The 14,561-nt window shown below is 43.9% G+C and overlaps 1 long non-coding RNA gene and 3 other non-coding genes across 4 annotated transcripts; all 4 read left to right on the top strand.

The window, feature by feature from the left end:
• The first annotated feature begins 1,743 nt into the window (after nucleotides 1-1,743).
• LOC109532194 (uncharacterized) lies at nucleotides 1,744-2,960 on the top strand. The gene is made up of 3 exons (XR_002171337.1): nucleotides 1,744-2,100; nucleotides 2,167-2,295; nucleotides 2,380-2,960. It is a non-coding gene; the product is annotated as an uncharacterized LOC109532194 (long non-coding RNA).
• A 1,208-nt stretch (nucleotides 2,961-4,168) lies between these two features.
• On the top strand, nucleotides 4,169-4,242 carry trnai-aau (transfer RNA isoleucine (anticodon AAU)). The gene has a single exon. It is a non-coding gene; the product is annotated as a tRNA-Ile (tRNA).
• A 550-nt stretch (nucleotides 4,243-4,792) lies between these two features.
• On the top strand, nucleotides 4,793-4,866 carry trnai-aau (transfer RNA isoleucine (anticodon AAU)). Its single transcript has one exon. It is a non-coding gene; the product is annotated as a tRNA-Ile (tRNA).
• An 889-nt stretch (nucleotides 4,867-5,755) lies between these two features.
• trnai-aau (transfer RNA isoleucine (anticodon AAU)) lies at nucleotides 5,756-5,829 on the top strand. The gene has a single exon. It is a non-coding gene; the product is annotated as a tRNA-Ile (tRNA).
• Nucleotides 5,830-14,561: the final 8,732 nt, after the last annotated feature.

The raw sequence follows: 14,561 nt of genomic DNA, 5'->3' as shown, positions 1-14,561 counted from the left end.
ATAGCCTTTATAAACTATCTGGAAAAATACATTAACATACAGTACTTTATCAAAACGCATATTTTAAAACAGAATTACAGCAGTCCCCCACTTGCCTCAAAAATGGTTTGTTCCACCGACAGGCGGGTAGAGTAGCCAATAGCTAGCAATGCAGGATGAGCACTTGTTTTGTTTTTTTTTTTTTTTGTAGCTTCTGCACTTCTGTAAAGAAATGACAGAAGGTTTCAAGCAAGGTGCTACGGAGTTTTAGTTTTTTTCCCTTCCAAGTCCCATTAGGGGCTCCGTAAGGTGCTGTATCCTGCGCATGTGTTAATATTCCAGGCAAGTTGTGACTTACAAGCTAACTGACGGGATGCCATGCCCATTGTTAACTACTGTACAGTAATTAGGACACGAGAGGACACCGTAAGAGAGGAGTTTATATACTGTATTACTGTTCAAATTATTCACAAAAGTAATGTTCTGTTAATATGTTGGAAACTGCATCTTATATAAAAGTCAATTTTTGGTATTTTACTATTTGGAGGCTGGTTTACTTCGAAAAAAATGCATACTGGTAGAGTACCGTTAATGATTATCTTGAGGTGTTGTATCAAAAACGAGTGGGATCGAAATTGGGTTAAAATGTACAAAACAATGAAATGTATCTTGCCTGATCGGGAGCTCCACATCCATCCCTAAACCTCTGACGAAAGAAATGCCCCTGGCTTGACAGGCAGTATCTGATCAGTAATACAGGCCAGATGGTGCTTTTGGATTGCATTTTACACTGCATACGAAAGCAGCCCCCCCCAATGTCATAGTATAGACGGCATCGGCACGGAATGAAGGGATGTACTGTATAGTGCATCCGCCAATTTTCCTTCTTCCCTGGTTGCATCACTGGCTCGCTCTAAATGAGGTTGGACAGCATCTGTGTAGCCATTTTTTGACTGCCTGCACAGAACCAATTTTCCACCTTGTTTCCATGTCTCTGTTCTGTACAAAAGGCACTGACACGAAATAGGAAAAGGAAGTCATCCAAAAGTGTCACTGACTCTTGCGCATCATTGGGTCTGTCTCAGAATGGGTTGGCAATGACTGGAGGGGTGAGCAAGATTCACGTGCTTAGCAGTTCTGATAAATTCGTCCCTATGGCAACATCCATAACTTCTGTCTCGTCAAAGCTGGGTTTATAACACCTGAAGACCAAAACCAGACATTTGGTTGGTTGGTAATTACTGTTGTGCCATAATTTGGTCATACACTATAAATGATCTAATGATGAAGAGCACACGGCAAGGCATGTTTTTTTCTGCAACAAAGGTGAATCAAAACATGAAGCCTGACACGTGCAAGCGGTTAAACGTGTTTCCGAGTCGGCGCCGCCAGCTGACTTTTCTAAGTGCGAAGGTCGAGAAGAGTGAGCTTAACTCGGCGGGATTTGAAGTCGGACTGAACATGAAAGGAAGAGGCCTCAAAAGCCAAGAAGGCCTGACTTGTGCATGTCAAGTAAACCTTCACGTTAAAACTGTTTGCAGTGCTGACATCAACCACAGCAGGTGTGGAACTATTCGAGCTTCGTTGTCGGTGGCCTGATATCGCTGAAATTTAGTATTTATTGTATTACGAAAATTATTCACTTTGGGGAAAGCTAGGCTTAGGAGAAAATATGGAGTTAAAAAAAAGGTTTTGGTCAAAACAGGACACCTCCAAAAAAGCCGATTGGGGGCACAGTTTGTTTTATTCATTTTTTATTGTGTAAGGTGATTTGTGGAGCCTATTTTTTTTAACACTGCTTCTTGCCATACAAGTGTCAATAAAAGTTCACCCACTCTAGTTGGTAACAAATAAGACAGGAGAGTCACAAACACATCTCACTTGTTGAAATTCTTCTGATCATACGTGTAACAAAAAAAAAAAAAAAAAAGGTAACCACTGTAAAGTCACATGCTTGTCCATGCCTCCATTTATTCCTCTTCGCTTTACGCTCTTTATGCACGTTGGGGTTCTCATCCTTAGGAGTTATTCCTTGACAGCGTCACCAGAGGTTTTCTTCGCAAGTTGCAGCCGGTATTTTTTTTAAAGGTGTGAAGAGACGCCTTGCGTTGAGAATTGACGGTACATAAATAAAAACGACTTGATTATAAATACATGCGTCGTCTCATGTGGCACTTTTTTTTTCAGGCGCTGCAAACCATCTCATGACTTCCAGTCAAACTGCAACTGTCAGGAGGCCTCTTCTGAGAAGTAGCTGCCTCTTTCTCGCTGTCACTCTCGGCCTCCGCACTCAACCGTCTTCATTGACAGACATGGGTGAGCGAGTTGCACTCGTACTGAGAGAGAGAGAGAGATTGCCTCAGCTGCCACCACTAACTGAAAGCTGGTGGTTCCTTGCAGGATGGAGAGAAGCTCCAAAGAGTTGGGGGGTTTTCTTGGTGTGATCTCCGATAAGACACATTGCTTTTTCACGCATACACACGCGATGCAAGCACGCGACAGCAGCTCTTGCGGGGTGCAGTTATTGTTGTTGTGCTTGCTTGTCATAATGAGGGTTGGATCCGCACGGCAAAGCAAAGCGAGCCTACCTGTCATGCTGGTGTTAGCACGTGTTGTTTTCCATTGCTGTTTTATTTTTGACGTCAGCAGCAGTCACGCATGCTGACGGCTGCACTGCAATTTGGCATGACATTTTGTATATCTGTTCACCTCGTCCCACTCGCTGACAGCAAAACACTGCGCCTACCTATCAGCACTTTTTAATTGCCTTCAAATAGCAACATTGTTAAAAGAAAAAAAATATATACAAATCGGCGTGCATGAGTTGTGTTTCTAAACAGTATTCCATTTCATTGTAAAAAAAAAAAAAAGATGTCTTTAATTGATTAAACTTGGAATTCAAACCCTGAACCACCGAATTGTGAAGCAGATTTGCTCACAAGGGCATAAAATCATATTGTGTGTTATTTTGTAGAACTGTACAGCAGAGTTTAGTTTGTAATTAAAATTATTGCAATGAAACACGCAATGAAGACATTTCAAATGTCATTTATTTCAAAGGATAGTTTGATATAACGCCCACTGCGCACCGAGCGATGTGGCTGAAACGCAGTATGGGGTTCAGCAACTACATTCTCTGAGCGGTTGACCATCAGCTTCTGCCTCTGCTGTGAATAGCCGGTAAATCGCATCAATTCGCAGATGTAACAGCCAATAAAAACAATGTGCCTTGTGATTGGCCGGGGGCCTGTCCAGAATATATCTCAATTTCGCTCAGCGAGGCTCCAGCTTACCTGCAACCCTAATAAGAACAAATGCAATTGAAAATAGCTGAATAGAATGAACACAAGGCTTTTTGTAAAGGCAGATATTGTAATGAAAGTTTTGTTCCGATCAGCCCGCCAAAAAACCTCAACAGATTTCCATGCCTTCACACAGACGTTTGATGAGGGGGTGCCATATGTCTGTGCGAGTGTACACAACCTGTTTACACAGTTAGCAGGGTTTATTTTAACCATGACCTCTGGGCCGTGTCGCCGGGTCAAGCTGCGAGGTTGCTCACAGGCGCACAGACGCAGGCACACTGATGGCGTTGGACAGCTGAACACCCTCAACTGTGACATGTATGTGAATGTGTGTGTGTGTGTGTGTGTGTGTGTGTGTGTGTGTGTGTGTGTGTGCGTGTGCGTGTGCGCATATGGGTGTGTGCCATCTCTAGTCAAGTGTGTGTGTCTGAGAAGAATATCAAAGGTTCCCCTCACAGCTGCATAAATATCCACCAGGTAATGTCTCAAACAGAGAGCCACTCTGTTCTTCGTACAAACAGAAAATAGACAAAAGACAACAAGGAACCTGCTGACCGTGTCAACACAGCCCCCCCAAAAAGTTTGCTAAAAAACGCAAAAACAAAACAAAACAAAAAAAAAAACTTTCCACTGCAGATGGAGATTTTATCACAGCCAAATGCTCATTTCTTGCCTTGGTCCATGGAGGTGATTTAAACCAGTGTTCACAGACGTATCAAGTGTACTATGGTGGCTGAGGACAGTTGGAAATAGTCATACTTGAGCAGAGAGAGACAAGTATGACTTGAGCAGAGTTTGAAATGGTCCGATGTTCAGACGCTGCCACCAATGGTAACTACTGGACTTTGTTTCCATGCGTAGTTGGCGACTTTGAAAGAATACGTGGCCGGTTAGCTCAGTTGGTTAGAGCATGTTGCTAATAACGACAAGGTCACGGGTTCGACCCCCGTATGGGCCATGTCCTTTAGCGACAGAAGTGATTTCAAGTCAATATGAGACACTGGCGATGCTCACATCACTTGGCGATCATCTGCAGTCTTGGTAGAGTTTTACAAGCATGTGTCCTTCCCTTATACTTGTCTGCAGAGTACCTTATTTGAGCAGAGTTTGAAATGGTCCGATGTCCAGACGCTGCCAGCAATCCAATGGTAACTACCAGACTTTGTTTCCATACATAGTCGGCGACTTTGAAAGTTCATGTGGCTGGTGAGCTCAGTTGGTTAGAGCGTGGTGCTAATAACGCCAAGGTCACGGGTTCGACCCCCGTACAGGCCATGTCCTTTAGCGACTGAGCTCAAGTGATTTCAAGTCCCTCATGTCAAGATCAGACAGGAGCAATGACATGCATTCTTGGTCACTTTTTACAAGCATGTGTCCTTGCCTCATACCTGTCTGCAGTGAACTTTACTTGAGCACACTTTGAAATGGTCCGATGTCCAGACGCTGCCACCAATGGTAACTACCAGACTTGGTTTCCATGCGTAGTCGGCGACTTTAGAAGCACACGTGGCCGGTTAGCTCAGTTGGTTAGAGCGTGGTGCTAATAACGCCAAGGTCATGGGTTCGACCCCCATATGGGCCATGTCCTTTAGCGACCGAGCTCAAGCGATTTCAAGTCCTTCATGTCATAATTGGACAGGACCAATGACAACATCGCTTGGCGATCATATACAGTCTTGGTTGCCTTTTACAATCATGTGTGCTTGCCCCATCCCTGTCTGCAGTGTACTTCATTTGAGCAGAGTTTGAATGGTCCGATGTCCACACTCTGCCACCAATAGTAACTATCAGAATTTGTTTCCATGCGTAGTCGGCGACTTTAAAAGAACACGTGGCCGGTTAGCTCAGTTGTTTAGAGCGTGGTGCTAATAACGCCAAGGTCACGGGTTCGATCCCCGTATGGGCCATGTCCTTTAGCGACAGAAGTGATTTCAAGTCAATATGAGACACTAGCTACGCTCACATCACTTGGCGATCATCTGTAGTCTTGGTAGAGTTTTACAAGCATGTGTGCTTCCCTCATACCTGTCTGCAGTGTCCTTTATTTGCGTAGAGTTTGAAATGGTCCGATGTCCAGACGCTGCCACCAATGGTAACTACCAGACTTTGTTTCTATGCGTAGTCGGCGACATTAAAAGAGCACGTGGCCGGTTAGCTCAGTTGGTTAGAGCGTAGTGCTAATAACGCCAAGGTCATGGGTTCGACCCCCATATGGGCCATGTCCTTTAGCGACCGAGCTCAAGCGATTTCAAGTCCTTCATGTCATAATTGGACAGGACCAATGACAACATCGCTTGGCGATCATATACAGTCTTGGTTGCCTTTTACAATCATGTGTGCTTGCCCCATCCCTGTCTGCAGTGTACTTCATTTGAGCAGAGTTTGAAATGGTCCGATGTCCAGACTCTGCCACCAATGGTAACTATCAGAATTTGTTTCCATGCGTAGTCGGCGACTTTAGAAGAACATGTGGCCGGTTAGCTCAGTTGGTTAGAGCGTGGTGCTAATAACGCCAAGGTCACGGGTTCGATCCCCGTATGGGCCATGTCCTTTAGCGACAGAAGTGATTTCAAGTCAATATGAGACACGAACTACGCTCACATGACTTGGCGATCATCTGTGGTCTTGGTAGAGTTTTACAAGCATGTGTGCTTCCCTCATACCTGTCTGCAGTGTCCTTTATTTGCGTAGAGTTTGAAATGGTCCGATGTCCAGACGCTGCCACCAATCCAATGGTAACTACCAGACTTTGTTTGCATGCGTAGTCGGCGACTTTGAAAGTTCATGTGGCCGGTTAGCTCAGTTGGTTAGAGCGTGGTGCTAATAACGCCAAGGTCATGGGTTCGACCCCCGTACGGGCCATGTCCTTTAGCGACTGAGCTCAAGCGATTTCAAGTCCCTCATATCAAGATTGTCCAGGACCAATGTCAACATTGCTTGGCGATCATATACACCACCAGACTTCGTTTGCATCCGTAGTCGGCCGACTTCAAAAGAGTATGTGGCCGGTTAGCTCAGTTGGTTCAAGCATCGTGCTATTAACGGTAATGGGTTTGACCTCCGTATGGGCCATCTCCTTTAGCGACAGAAGCGATTTCAAGTCCATTTTGTCAATATGAGACAGCCACTACGTTAACATCGCTTGGCCCCCGTACCCCAATGAGCAAAAGTGGAATAGAAAATGACCGGGTGGATGCAGTAACTGAATGGTGGTCTATTTTTGCCCACAGTTTCACATCCTCAATAAATCCAGCAAACTGCATAAAAAGTCCTCTGCATTTCATGAAGTTTTGTTGAATTGGTTTCCATTAAACTGGTGTTATGTTAACATGCCCTTCAGCCATTTGGAGACATGTCAAAGTCTTCCTACTGGGTAAGAAACAATTTACAGACAGAGCCATTCATGAGAGACCACCAAACTTAACTTGTGCTCCTTTTGTGTGTTAAATAGTTAACCATTAGCATCTGTACATGGTGATAATTGTGTGCAAATTGCTGCACTTTTCAATGCTTAATTTGGGAGCATGGCACATGGCTGTTGTGTGCAGGCAGATAAGGGGGAACCCTCCATGCATGAAGCACCATATATGGTGAATAAACAGTAAACAGTTATCTGGAGTAACTACAAAAAAAAAAATGAATGAGCACAGGAAGACCCAGGCGGGCAGGAAGTGGCAGCTGCTGCCATGGTAACAACGTGAAACCCGAAGCAGTGAGAAATACGCCTCGCTGGGCGCTCTTGACGTCACTTCTAGTAGCACTGACTCAAAGGCAGCAGCTGCGCGGCACACAAAGCTTTGTGGCGGCGCGCACACACAAAAATGATGAGAGACACAACAAAAACATTCTGCCTGTATTGTCCTTTCAAAAAACTCATTGTGGTGGAAAATCCCCATATGTTCAGAAAGCACGATAGAGGACAAAACCCAAATGACAGCATTAAGAAAATCAGAGTGTATTTGAAAGAAGTGTGACTGATGAATATGCAAATGCTCATTGCCTTAATGCCAAATTAGCAATATGGTCACAACATATTTCTGGCTCTCGTACAGCTTAGAGATACGTGTGTGTAACTCTGTGTGTGTTGTCATTGTTTGCATATTTCACGATTTAAAATCTGCATGACAAACCATCAAGCGTCATGAAGTCAGAAACAAATCGGCATATGCCACATATCACAGGCTAACGCTAACAGTGTAGTCTGGCCATTGGTTGAAAGGGTCTCTGGATCTTGGCCCAGCCGAGCTGACTGTGTCTTAGGTATCACAACCACCAGACAGAAGGGGCAAAGCTAAGATTCAAACCTAAACCTCGGAGGTGTAAGGCAGACGTGCCACCCACTATTGTTCAATTGTTGGATCCTAGCTTCCTGACTTTTTCATTCTCATTCGGTTTGAATTGTGACGATTCCAGCTAAGTTTGGCTAACCGACAAACAAGCATTTACTGACATTCAACGTCAAATTCAGGTGCACCATGCATGACAAAGGATTGAAATGCATGTAAGGTAAACCTTTAGCAGTCTTTTAAGATTTGAAAAGTCATTAGGTGTGCAGCAATGCCTTAGGGACAGTAGCCCAGATTGCGCTCATGCTGTTTCAAGTCTCGCGAGTGAATAACAGACAGGAGGAAAGCGTTTGGCAATTATGCTGGGCTGGCACCCACGTGGACCATTGATGAATGACACATTCTCGTCCGGTAAACCAGACTTTCTCTGGCAAAATGAACAACTTGATTTGAGTGTTTATGCGAAACTGCCGTGGCACTTCATTGCCTGGTTGCTCAATTTGTCAGCGCCAATGTCACTGGATCTGTTCTGGAAATAGTGTTAAAGGTTTAGGTACGTTCACACTTTTACACAATTTAGAGCCCACCCTTGCTGACCTGGGGCGAGAGGTGGCGCACACGCTGGACTGCTTGCCAGCCGGTCATAGGTCATTAAACAAATAACCCCCTCGCGCCTGGGAAGAATTAAAAGTCGTCAGTGAAGCCAATGTGCATGTTGTGCAGGAAACGGAAGGAAGCCATAGTACATGGAGAAAACCCACAAGCATGGGGAGAACATGCAAAGTCAACACAGGAAGTCTGCAGCCAAGATTTGAACCTGAACCTCAAAACTGTGAGGCAGATGTGTTCACCATGCATCTACTGTACTGCACTGTATACAAATCAGCTTTCCATCATATGTCACTTTAAAAAAAGTTTTAACATTAGCGTACAGACATATTTTTTACTTAAATGAGCTAATTCACCTGTCCATTTAATAAATGTTTACCTTTTGTTGGCCATGGGGAAAAACAATCATGAAATACGAATACAGTCAATCCTTGATTTTCGAACGTCTCTGTTCTCGACCAAATCGGGTTTCGACCAAAGTTTTCGTTTTTTTATGCCTCAGATTACGACCGAAAATCGGTTCTCGACCAAACTGATCGCACTAGAATGCGCCACTTGACCCCTCTCGCCTTCCTTACACGAAGAAGTGACGCTTCCTCGGGTAGACGAGAAAGTGGCGCTTCCTCGGGTAGACGAGAAAGTGACGCTTCCTCATGTAGCGTCCCGTTGTGAGCAGACGTGTTCAAGAAAGATTTTTTTTTTAAAAAGAGCATGGTTTCGGTTTTCGAACAAATCGATTTTCGAACAGCCTGCTGGAACGGATTACGGTCGAAAACCGAGGTATGACTGTACATTGGATCCCCCTGACAAATCGTGGCTGCCTTCTTCAGTTCCATTGTCTTATTATTACGCTCATATGACAATGGTAAAAACCGCACCAATTACAACCCCCATCCAGATGAGTTGTCAACACTAGGATTGGGGTGTGATGGGGGATGTGGGTGGGGGGAGCCAACTCTGGTGGTCCAACAAAGGGGGTCGCCACTAGACAGAAATATCACGCTGTCACATATTTAGGTCATGGCTCAAATGCAAGACGGCGGCGCCACCAACGCCCGCGGGGCCAAAGCATTTAACGTGTCCCTGCAATTATCCGAACTGAGTGCCCGCAATTGGATGCAGCTGATCCATTTATATCCACCAATGACGCTCGGACTTTGTGCCAACCGGAGAGTCTTTCTTCTTTCCTTTCTGTCTTTAACACCAATTATTAGCACCTGTCAAAAAAAGGAATAAAAAGTGTCCAAGAGGAAGAGTCCCTCATGATTTGGCTCATCACTGCCTCATTAAAAACGCTGCACCCATGTAAAGGGGATTTGGGCTTTGTAATTAGGGGTAGTGTTAGAATTAGGCGTCTATGGTTTTGAAAAGCAATATGAACTCATTATGGCAGCACTGTGATCGAGTGGTTAGCATGTTCTAAAATTCTGCGTTTGAATTTTGGTTCTCTCCAAATTATAAAAAAACATAGGTTAGGTTCATTGACGTTAACCTCAATCCTAACACGTTCAAAGAAATTGTCATAGCATTTTTCTCCACTGCACTGCTTCCTGTACATGTATGTATGTATTCTTATTATTTATTTATTTTTAAATCAGATTTGATCCTCAACCATGTTAAGATAATCTCTGCTCAGGGCCTGTAAAAAGTGTAAAAAAAAAAAAAAAAATTGGCACGTTAGATCACTATTCCAAATCACTCCAGATAATGGGTTATGTTGTATTTTGTACTAGTTTCCATAGTTGAGATGAAATAGTGATTGTATTCAGAGGTGGATTAACACGATGTATATGAGTTTTACATTCAGGGGCCGTCTGAGAGAAACTATATCAAGGATGAGTTTGACATTTGGTTGAAAAGTGTGAATGTGACTATAAACACTTATATCACATTTTTTTGTTGAACCTGTAGAGAGGAAAAAATGATGCCCAGCCCTGCTTTGTATGAAGCGGACGGAGGAAGGGTTGTGTTAAGGCGACGGCAATCCTATTTGCATTGAGAGGTGAGGGATAGGATGGCCCGAGTGCGTGTCAAGTGTGTATGCAGGGATTATTGTAAATAAGGCACGTGCAAGGGGGGGTGGGGCATGGATTTTCTGGCCGGCGTGTGCTTCTATGCAAATCGATGCAAATCTATGCAATGGTGTGGCTCCACCCAAAGACAAACATCTGCCCTTGTGCGGTTTCAGCCCTATAATCATGTGGACCTATTTGGCTCCCCATCGTCGTCTACCAGTTACTTTGTGATCCCTACAGCAAAGGGACAGGTGCCACTCTGCCTCCTATCTTATTAGCTTCATTATAAGCCCTCCGAGGGCCACACTAATTATGTGAAAAAAGTACGAGGCACTGATCTTTATATGTTTTTTTTTTCTATTGAGCAATTATTAAAGCTATGCTAGCTTATTCGACGGCACATTCATTCCAGACCATGACCAGCAAATGATCCTTCAGCCATATTATACAAAAGACAAACATAATCGTCTTCATGGGTTACATCTGAAAGGCCTTTCATGCACTGCGGAGCCATCCCGTCAATTTCCACCAAAATATGACAAGTTTAAAGGAAACATCACGACATAGTCGCAGCATAATTGTGCTGTGTTGTCACAGACCCTCTTCCTTCTGTGTATTTATGGTCACTCGGTCATTTATTTTGGCGAGACCTTCTGTTTGTCTTTTTCTTTTAATTGTCGGGCTGGGCCAGGTGATTTCCGGAGGGCGTTTCCATACCTGCAGCTGATCGGCAATCATCCTCCTGAGTATAAGACCTCTGCTGATCTGCAAGCCGGTGCCAAATGATTCACGCATTATGAGTGGTTTTGGCCATTTCTAGTGCACGTTTGTATTTTTGGAACTTTGGTACACTACCTTTTGATTGTGATTGTCTTTTTACCAGTGCCAGCCTGGCTCGATGTTTTTTCTCCACGGACGACTTGATTCCCTATTTATCCTTCGTGCCATGTCTTCTTCCTGCCCTCAGTTCTCCTACCCAGAGCTCCACATTCTTGTCTGCGAGCCACCATTGTGCCCCAAGCTGGATCATCAGTCTCTCTCTCTCTCTCTCTCTCTCTCTCTCTCTCTCTCTCTCTCTCTCTCTCTCTCTCTCTCTCTCTCTCTCTCTCTCTCTCATTAAACACTCACTTTTACCTCCCTTTTACTATTTCCCGTTCGCTTTTGGATTCTCTGCTGCCTTTACTTTTGTTAGCCGTAACAATCCGATTGAAAAAGATGGGTTCTTGCTATTTGGCCCTGTCTGACCCCCTCTCCTCTAAATAGTGAAGGAATTATAATCAATAAGGAATTTTACGCGTTCGATTGTCTGCCACTGTGGAGGTCGTCCTCGTGTCCGTTTCGCAGAATCCGTATGTCTGTGTAAGTGATGCGTGTGGGGGACAAGCATTTTTCAGCTCACTGCTATGGTTGTGACTGATAAGACATCGAGCCTCCCAGCATGAGGAGGTTGTGGCGGGTGGGAGGCGGGTATAGGAGAAAGGCTTTCTTTCACGCCATCGATCCCGATGTGTCAATTAGACGGCCTCAAATAAATTTGGCCCTCACCTCAATAGGCTCGCAGTGCGCTGAGCCTCCCGTGTAAGCGACACCCGCGCGCCGGCCTCCGTGTCACCCAAGCCGGGGCGATAGCGGCGGGCCTTCAGATTGTACGGCAGCTTTTCAGCCACGCAGATTGTTTTTCACTTTGACTGTGACCTTTGACCCCCAAACAGCCAGACACCATGCGGCTGCAAACACGTGCCGGTGCGCTAGGGCTATTTCCTACGTCAGTAAGTGAGTAGGACGATGCTAAAAAATATGCAAAGTAGTTCCCAGGCTAGTTGTGGTCAAATAACAATGAATATGTTGTTGGTGAAGCAGCATGTGGTTCATTACATATCAATGGGTAAAGATATCCAAACTCCAGACAAGAAATGTGTCAGGATTTCAGACAACCAAAGAATTTTACTCACCATTAACTACAAATTATTCATATTAAATAATTTTACAATATATTTTTTTTCACCTTCTAGGAAAATAATGTGATGACCATTGCCAGTGGTGGGCCCCTCTATTGAGCAGACTGCTGCCTTCGGTCTTTAATCCACTGAGCATTAACAGAGATCCGGTAAATGTTCTGTCGTATCTGTTGAATTAAATATGCAGTTTTTTCCTCCAAAAATTGGTAAAATTCAATGTATTAACTAATTTTCATACTTGCTTACCTCCTTCAATAATTAACTGATTAGTATTACTACCTGAAAATTATTTATAATGAAATAATTTTTTTTTTACAGAGACATGAAAAAAATGGTAATTATAATTAAATTGACAATGAAATAAATACATGATACATGTTTTACATAAACATTAGAATGAAACCTGTTCCACCTTTTCCCCGCCACGCTTTATAGTCACCTACTGCCTTATTCTTCTCATATCGCACATTTCCAATTGCAGAAAGCACATTTAGCCACAACCTGGTCCGACAGACAAAGGCAAATACAACTTCTTTTGTTTGTTCACCTTGGTAAAGGTCTTCGCTCCGGATTTGACCACAGTTAAGTGAAGCTAATTACTGGTGCTGACAGAGCAAATCATCACACCCATTAATACTCTTTACAATGCTGTACTCTGTCCAAGCACTCATGCATGGACATAAATAGACATTAGCAGATAAGATGATAGAAATGACCAGACAAGGGACAAGGCAAGGGTGAAGCCTCTTGAAAACAACAGCACAAAGCGACCCCCATTTCCCTCAACACAATCAGTAACCCGCTTGCCCCCTTGGGCCGACTCGAGGCAATAAACCTGTACTTCTTCGGTCTCCCCACCCCCCTTTTCTCCATCACCGCCTGTCTAAAGGCAGCTCTTTGCACCTTCTCCCTGATGTGCCCTCCTAGCAAAACCCGTTCCATTATTCCCAACCCCCCTCCCCCCTCGACACTGATCAGTAGGATTTACTGTGCTCTCGTCTGTACTTCTCAGCCGGTCACACACGCCCTCCGGGTTGATGCAGGTCGAATTCAATTTGTTAGATATTATGTATTGATCCCTCCCAAACCCCCCCCTGCACTATACGCCATATACCACCACCCTCATTGACCTGGGTGCACCGTTCCTTGGATCATCATCATCATCACAGCAGACGCGTGGCAGTCTGAGCCAGTATTAAAGTCGTTGGCCTTAGGCCCCTTGCGATGACCCTGTCGCACCTGCTTCCAAACAGCCCCTACACACACTTGGACGCATCTTGGCTTGGAAAAACAATATGATTAGCAGAGCGCAGATCTCCACAAAGGATGAACAAAACCTAATCATCACTTCAGGATCAGTTTTGACATTAGCATCTTTGTGAATTGAATAGCCTGCGTTGATGAGAGAAATTGAAAAGTAATGTTGAATTTAATTCATGAAATCCAAACTATCCAATTTGTTTTTTCATTAATACAAAGATTTAAAATCTGTGTTCTGCCATATTAATCTGTATAATTAGTAGTTCTACTTAAAGTAATACTTCATCCAGCCATCCATTTTGTAATCCGCTTTATCCTCACGAGGGTCGCGGTGTGCTGAAGCCTATCCCAGCCAACCACAGAGTAGTAATTATGCAGTCAATTAAAAAAAAAAAAAAACACAAATATGAAAAGAAAAACAAAACATAGTATTCCGGAAGAAAAATATGAAAACGTCAAGGTTTCAATTACCGCTAAAACTGGTTGTCACAGTTAATTAGCTTTGTTGTGTGTATTTGAGGGGACTTGTAAGAAGGTGCAATATGAATGGCTGCTTACTAGCCACTTTTTTTCTTCTCTTGACTGAGCAGAAAGGGGAGGGGAGAACAGTTACAAAGAGAGAAAGAACAGAGGGAGGCGATAGAGAACAACTGTGCTAACGGCAGCATACTTACAGATGCCTTTTTGCTATAATGATTGAAATGTGTTTTCCTAAAATAAAAAAATAAATAACTCATTTTAATTTAACTGGCAGATCTTGTAGCAGAACCCCCGCACACCGCAGGGGTGTTGAATGAAGTTCTACCACATCGCTCAATCTGCAGCGGCTGGAAGAGAACTTCCAGTAATCAGCACACGACTTCTTTCAACTCAGCCAACAGGCCCTAAATCCCTCAGATCAATAGTCGCTCCCTCCTATCCATCCAACCCGCAAGTAAATAATTCAGACGAGACAGTTAAAACCTCCTCGGAATTTAAATTCCCACCCCTCCCCAAAAATGTGCATTGTGATTTGATTGTTGAATTTACAAATGCAGGATCCACGGCTGTCACCTCAAATGAGCAAGGGAAAGAATGGATTTGGGGGGGTCTTGTCTATAAATTTGCATTTAGAAATCAATGTGTGACAGGATGAATTGAAAAGCTTTT

The sequence above is a fragment of the Hippocampus comes genome, unplaced genomic scaffold (genome assembly GCF_001891065.2).
Source record: "Hippocampus comes isolate QL1 unplaced genomic scaffold, H_comes_QL1_v1.1 scaffold22, whole genome shotgun sequence".
Taxonomy (NCBI): domain Eukaryota; kingdom Metazoa; phylum Chordata; class Actinopteri; order Syngnathiformes; family Syngnathidae; genus Hippocampus; species Hippocampus comes.
This window is presented reverse-complemented; position numbering and strand designations above follow the sequence as displayed.